The sequence below is a fragment of the Pteropus medius genome, unplaced genomic scaffold (assembly GCF_902729225.1).
Source record: "Pteropus medius unplaced genomic scaffold, Ma_sr-lr_union100, whole genome shotgun sequence".
Taxonomy (NCBI): Eukaryota; Metazoa; Chordata; class Mammalia; order Chiroptera; family Pteropodidae; genus Pteropus; species Pteropus medius.
The window spans coordinates 10,647,465-10,653,698 of NW_024351729.1; positions in this window are offsets into that span (position 1 = coordinate 10,647,465).

Below are 6,234 nucleotides of genomic sequence, written 5' to 3' on the forward strand. Positions count from 1 at the left end.
TTATTAAGCTAGAGAAGCTGTAAGGTAAGAGAAACCTGTAGCCCTGAATCACCACACATGGACTTGGAGAATAGCTACCAACTGATGAGGAACATCCATTTTAAGTTTACAGAGGAAGAAATAAACTAAAAGTAAAATGATTCAAAAAAATAAGATAGGGGGAGGGGGTAGGTAGTAGGGGTAAAAGGGGTCAAATGTGTGGTAACAAAAATCTAACAGATGAACAGTGTAAAATATATATGTATATATATATACATATATACATATATATAATATACATATAACAAAAATCTAACAGATGAACAGTGTAAAATACATATATACATATATATACATATTATATATATATAATATACATATATATGTATATTATATATATACACATATATATGTGTGTGTATATATATATATACACCTTAAAAGTACACAGCTGAAACTAGATTTCATTAACCAATGTCACTATAAAAAAAAAATTTAAAAAAAAGATGATTCAACCTAGTATTTTGATTTGTTTCAGCAGCTAGTGTAACCTTAAACCATCTTAGAGGATGTCTTCAACAGCCACATTTTTACAGGTTCGAGAAGGCAAATTAAGATTGTTGAGTTTGTGGATCAGAGATTGTAACTCCTTGCTATGGTCCATATTTGGGTACAAAAATATTTGATTTGCTCCACAAAATGTTGGCCAACATAGTTTTTAAAAGTTTCATTCATTGTTGAGTCAAAAATTCTTGTCATGCAGTAATAAATATTTTTTCTTTTTCATTTGTTTTTTGACCTTCAGAATCAATGTAGCAATGAAAAACCCTAAAACCAAACTAAACAAGGCCAATAGAATAAATTCTCTTTAATAAACAGAATTAAACTGTTTAGATCCTAAAAGAGAAAAATTTACAATTGTGGGGTGAGGAGTTCCAAAATACAGAAATTTAGAAAACAAAGGAAAAGTTTGGTAAAGTTGACCACATAAAAACTTGTATGGCAAAAATAGTGTAAAATAGTCAAAATATAATGAGATGGTTTCTTTAATGTAAAGAGGTTAAATTAATAAAAAGATTTCAAAAATACAAATAACAAGTAATGCCAGAAAAAAGTGTACAAATGATTAATGGTCATAAGAAAAGGAATACCCTAACAAATGTAAAATATAAACAAGTTATTTGTGATTTATCAATTCCCCACACATAGCCTCCCTTAGTCCCCAATTATTTGTTACTGTACTTCAGGCTGAGAAATCACTTCATATTTTTGAAGGTACTGTGTGAGTCAGGAGTGAGTCTTCCCCAAATGTGCCACCATGTCATGTAGATTATTTCAAGATGAAAACAATGAAAGCCCAACAAAGTCAAGAAGTTTACTATCTCCCCCTTACCTGCCTAAAGAGATTCAGAGAGAAAAACTTGCTTCAGGAAGGGAAACTTAGCATATACGAATTAAGCAAAAATCTGCTCTCTAGATTTCTCTCTGTCTCATTGTTTCTGATTGGTCCTGCAAGAATTTGTTTACCAAATGTTTGCTCTTTCTCATCTACCTGTGAATTGCCCTCTTTACTCCTCCTCTGTACTCCAAAATGACATAGATACCTCATTTTGCCTCACCGTCTTTGGGACTTTCATGCTTACATGAATTCCCCGTGCATATGTATTAAAATTTTATTTTCTCCTGTTAATCTTTTATATGTTCTTTGAATTATTCGACCACCAGAAGAACTGATGGGGTAAGGGGCAATTTTCCCCAGCCCTAACATGTATAAAGGTCTCATCCCCATTTTATAGCGAGGAACCAGAATCACAGAAGTTATGGTGACAGAATTATAACTCCAGCTTCCACTAGTTTAATATATCAGAGAAACATAATGTTTGTGAACTGCTAGATTAGAGACCAAAGCGTTGTCGTATGATCTGATTTTATCTTAAATGATTGGTAATAATTTGAAAGAAAGCACAGACTGATATTAAGATTTTGCTATCATCCTCTACTTGTTCTAGATGTGCTTTTCTCTTTCTCATAGTCTCCTTAGAGCTTTCCTCCATCTCCCATGAATTCTTAAGATTGGGTTTTCTTTCCACTTCCCGAATCACAGATGGTTTCCCACCCTGAGAAATCTAGTGACTAGCTGGCCAGAGCATTACTGCAATTGTATTCTTCTGAAGGAAATCCTTTTCTTAACTGCCAGGAATTTCAGTCTCCAAACTGAGAAGGGGGAGGAGGGGGGAACGGATGTTTGGCATACTGCCAGGTAATTGCCTTTTCCCTTTAGCCATCTGCAGGCGACTGGCTGGAGCCCAAGGGTGAAACCACAGGCTCCCAGGGCTGGAAGGGACAGACTTTCAGGGATCCTGGGAGGTTCGAGACCAGTCATTTCTCTTCTATGCAGACAGGACCTCTTTTAAACCACAGCCTAGCCTAACTTTAATGCCTTCTAAAAGGAGAAATCATATAAACTGAGTTGATCACATATCCCAGTGTTAAAAACAATATCATAAAGCCTTTTCTTTCATCTAAACCAGATTTCGGCAAACTTTTTCTGCAAAGGACCAGTAAATACTTTAGACTTTACAGACCGTAAGATCTCTAGAGCAACTAATTAACTCAGCCATTATAGAGCAAAAGCAGCCACCGACAATGCCTAAACAGATGAGCGTGGCTGTGTTCTAATAAAATTTTATTTATGGACACTGAAATTTGAATGTCATGTAATTTTCACAAGTCGTGTAAAATCATTCTTTTTACTAACAGCCATTTAAAAATGAGGAAAAAAACAATACATTCTTTGCTCATGGTCCACACGAAAACAAACAACTGGCTGTAGTTTGTTGACCCCTGGTCTAAAATACTGTTTTTCAAACTGCTTTGGCAAGTCCCTTGAGGGGAGAAAGAGCTGTTGGGGTAAGTGATCCCCTCTCAGACTTCAGTTGGCATCATTCCCCCTTTTTTCTGTTTCATATATTGGACTCCCAGGTTTTGTTTTATTAAAAGGAAAGGTTCCATAGCCAAAAGTTGAAAAGTTGCTGATCTAACCAGAATCCTTTTTTTTTTTTGCAACTGCTGCCCATTTTCTTTTGGCCTTTCCTCAGTGGAGATAGAGAATGGTTTGTTATCTAGTTCATTTTAAGGTTAAATAAGCCTTATCCTTTCGTATACTCCATAAGTCTGTTATATTATTCCAAACTTTTACTCGACACTTGTGACCTTTCCAAGTTCTCAAAAATCCTAAAAAATTCTACAAAGTGAAATAATACATCAGAGGAAAGAGCACCTTTCTGTACATTCCAGCATATTTGCTCTATTCAGAGTGGCCAACAGCACCATGTCCAGAGGAAGAACCCACATTGTACTAGAAAAGAAGTGGCAAGGCCCAGAGACTGTTTGAAGTCTGGTCTGAAGACAAAGAGAGTCTTCACAAGGGAAAAAACAGTCTTGACTTCAGAATCCAGAAAAATCTTAAATGGACAGGAAGAAAAGTGGGAAGTGAGAGCAAGCAATTAAGATAGGTGTCACAAGCAACACAGGTGCCTCAAGATGCCTCCTTTATATACAAATAATAAATGTTCACCATAGGAAAAAATATATAGACATATACTAAAGAGAATTAAAATCACCCATAATCCTATTGCTCAGAGATAATTACTATTAAAAATTTGATACGTGTCTTTTCAGAATTTTTTTTCCTATGAACTACGTATATATGAATTTTATATACTATACTCAGTATTACCACTTGGATGTCTCATGGGCAACTCAAATTTACCAAATGCCAAAAAAATTACTTACCTATTTCATTGACACCCACTGCCCATTTCAAAACTTAGGAGTTCCTGACCCTACATCTCCCTCACCACTATTCTGTGGATTACCAACTCTCCTTGTAAACTCTTCCCTTCCGGAAGTCAAAATAGTCACATTCTGACCCATTTCTCCTAAAACCTGAATCTGATTTTTAAGCAAATATAAAACATGTTTATTTCAAAAGAGCCTTTACATTTGCATAACTAAAAACCAGGCTCCCCAGTGCAGAGTGGGCAGTGTCTCTGTTAGCTAATATTCTGCTACCTGCTTCACATCTGAAAGTTATCATTGTCAGGGAAACCGATAAAAGTTGGTACAAAACCGTCTTCAGTCCCTATGAAGTCAGGTATCTGTACTTGAGAGTTGAATTCCAGAGACAGTACTGAAGGTTGGATGCAGCCTAGCTCCTGTAGGGGTTCAGAACAAGCCACCCCAGGATATGCCTCAGTGGTATGCAGATTACTTTGAGTTAAAGGCAACAGAGACCCTGCGGCCTCAAAAGAAACTTCTGCTCCCCCGACCTTAACTATCTAGAAGAATTTAAATTAGGAGCCGGTAGGGCAGACTAATAATTACTGAACATGCTCTTCCTGCAATTACCTTCTGAGGCACCAAGTTGCATTCAAACTGTCTTATATACCTCAATATCCCTTTCTGTCTCTGAACCTATCATATATGTGGGGTCTCTAACTCTCATGTATGCAGGATTCCCATATATATGTATGTAATTAAATTTGGTTATTTTCTCTTGCTAATCTCATGTCTACTTTATACTTGATCTTAGCCAAAAGGCCAAGAAGGATCATGTCTATTTTATTATTAGACCAGCTGAAAGAACCTTGAGGGTAAAGGAAAGTTTCTTCTTCCCCCATACTCCAAAATGAATTGGTTACAGAGGTGTCAAAATATAATAATGTTGAGTAAACCTGGTAAAGCACAATCTAAGGAGTATTTGGAAGTGGGCAATTAGTCTCAACTAACATTTGTGCCTTCTCTTTATAGTCTGAGAAACTCTGGAGGGAGGAGTCATTCTTAGATGACAGATGTACTCTCATACTCTGATGTACTAATAATGGGCAACATGCATTGAGCAAATTACTGTGCACCAGGCACATTGCTAAGAGCTTTGTTTTCATGATCTCTTACTCTTATTCTTGGATAAGGCATGTGTATCACAAGCAGAAAAGGGGGATTGGAGACTAGGCTAAGTAATTTCTTTAATTCCACACAGCTAAAAAGCACAAGAGCTGGGAATGCAGCCCAGGCTATGTGACTTCAGAGTCATAACTCTTATGGCATTTTGTCCCTGCTGTCCATACCCAAAATTCCACAGTGAGGACCAGGGTCAGAGAAAAGAGGAGGTTATCCATGAGGGTATACTCTTGTGGAAGATAGGGTCCAGACCTAAACCCCACTCCAAAGGAACCAAAATCCCTCAGGCCATACTGTTATCCCAAAGTTTCTGTATTTAAACTGTGGCCTGATATAGAAAGAGACATCCTCAATAGAATGAGTCTGGGCCACTGAAGAGACTCTGGGTGGGGAGTTAGCTACCCTGTATTATAAGGCCAGAAATTGGCCAGTTATCCAATCTCCTGTGTCCACTGCTTTCATTGAAAGTTGTTTACCTGCTACTTATCTCCTGATTTAACAATCCATATGCAGAATTAACAGAAATCTTTGAGATTCCAAAAAACACTGTCATTACATACAGCCCTCACTTTGACAACATATTGTGTTTGTAAGCTACCAAATGACTGAAGATCAGCTGTGATTCATTCAGCAGCTCTTTATTGAGCACTATGTTTCAGGTGCTGGGGATATAGTGGTGACCAAGAAAACTAGAGTCTGTTTTCATGGAGTACAGGGGAGAAAGCAGATGGTAAGTGGGTAATTTACAAGGTATAAGAAACAATGTGATGGGAAGTACAGGACTCTAGAAACACAAAACAAAGAGCCTTTCCAACTTCGGCATCTTGTTAGTCTCCTGCTTGTAACTCTAATGGCTTCCACAGACAACAAACTGAAAACTCCTTATTAGGGCATACGAGGTCCCTGAGAGTTGGACCCTGCTCTCTCTCCGGCCTATCTGCTTTCATTCTTTGATCACAGCCCTCCAGCTCAGAGTGTACTCTAATTCATTCTTGCCTCAGGGCCTTAGGACCTCTGGCTCCCTCTGTCTGAAATACTCTACCTTCAACTCACAGGGCTGATTCCTCATTCAGGATGTAAGACACAAATACCTCCTTAGAAGAGCCTTCCCCAACCACCTTTCTATTATTCCTCTCATTCCTCTACCCAAAACTTTTCAGTATCTCATTTATGTACTCATGCAGGTGTGTCTGCCTCCTCCAATAGACTGTAAATCCCTGGAGAGCAAAATCTATTTCTTCTTGTGCTTTACCCTACATTCTGTACCTAATTCAGCCTAAAAGGACCTGCTCA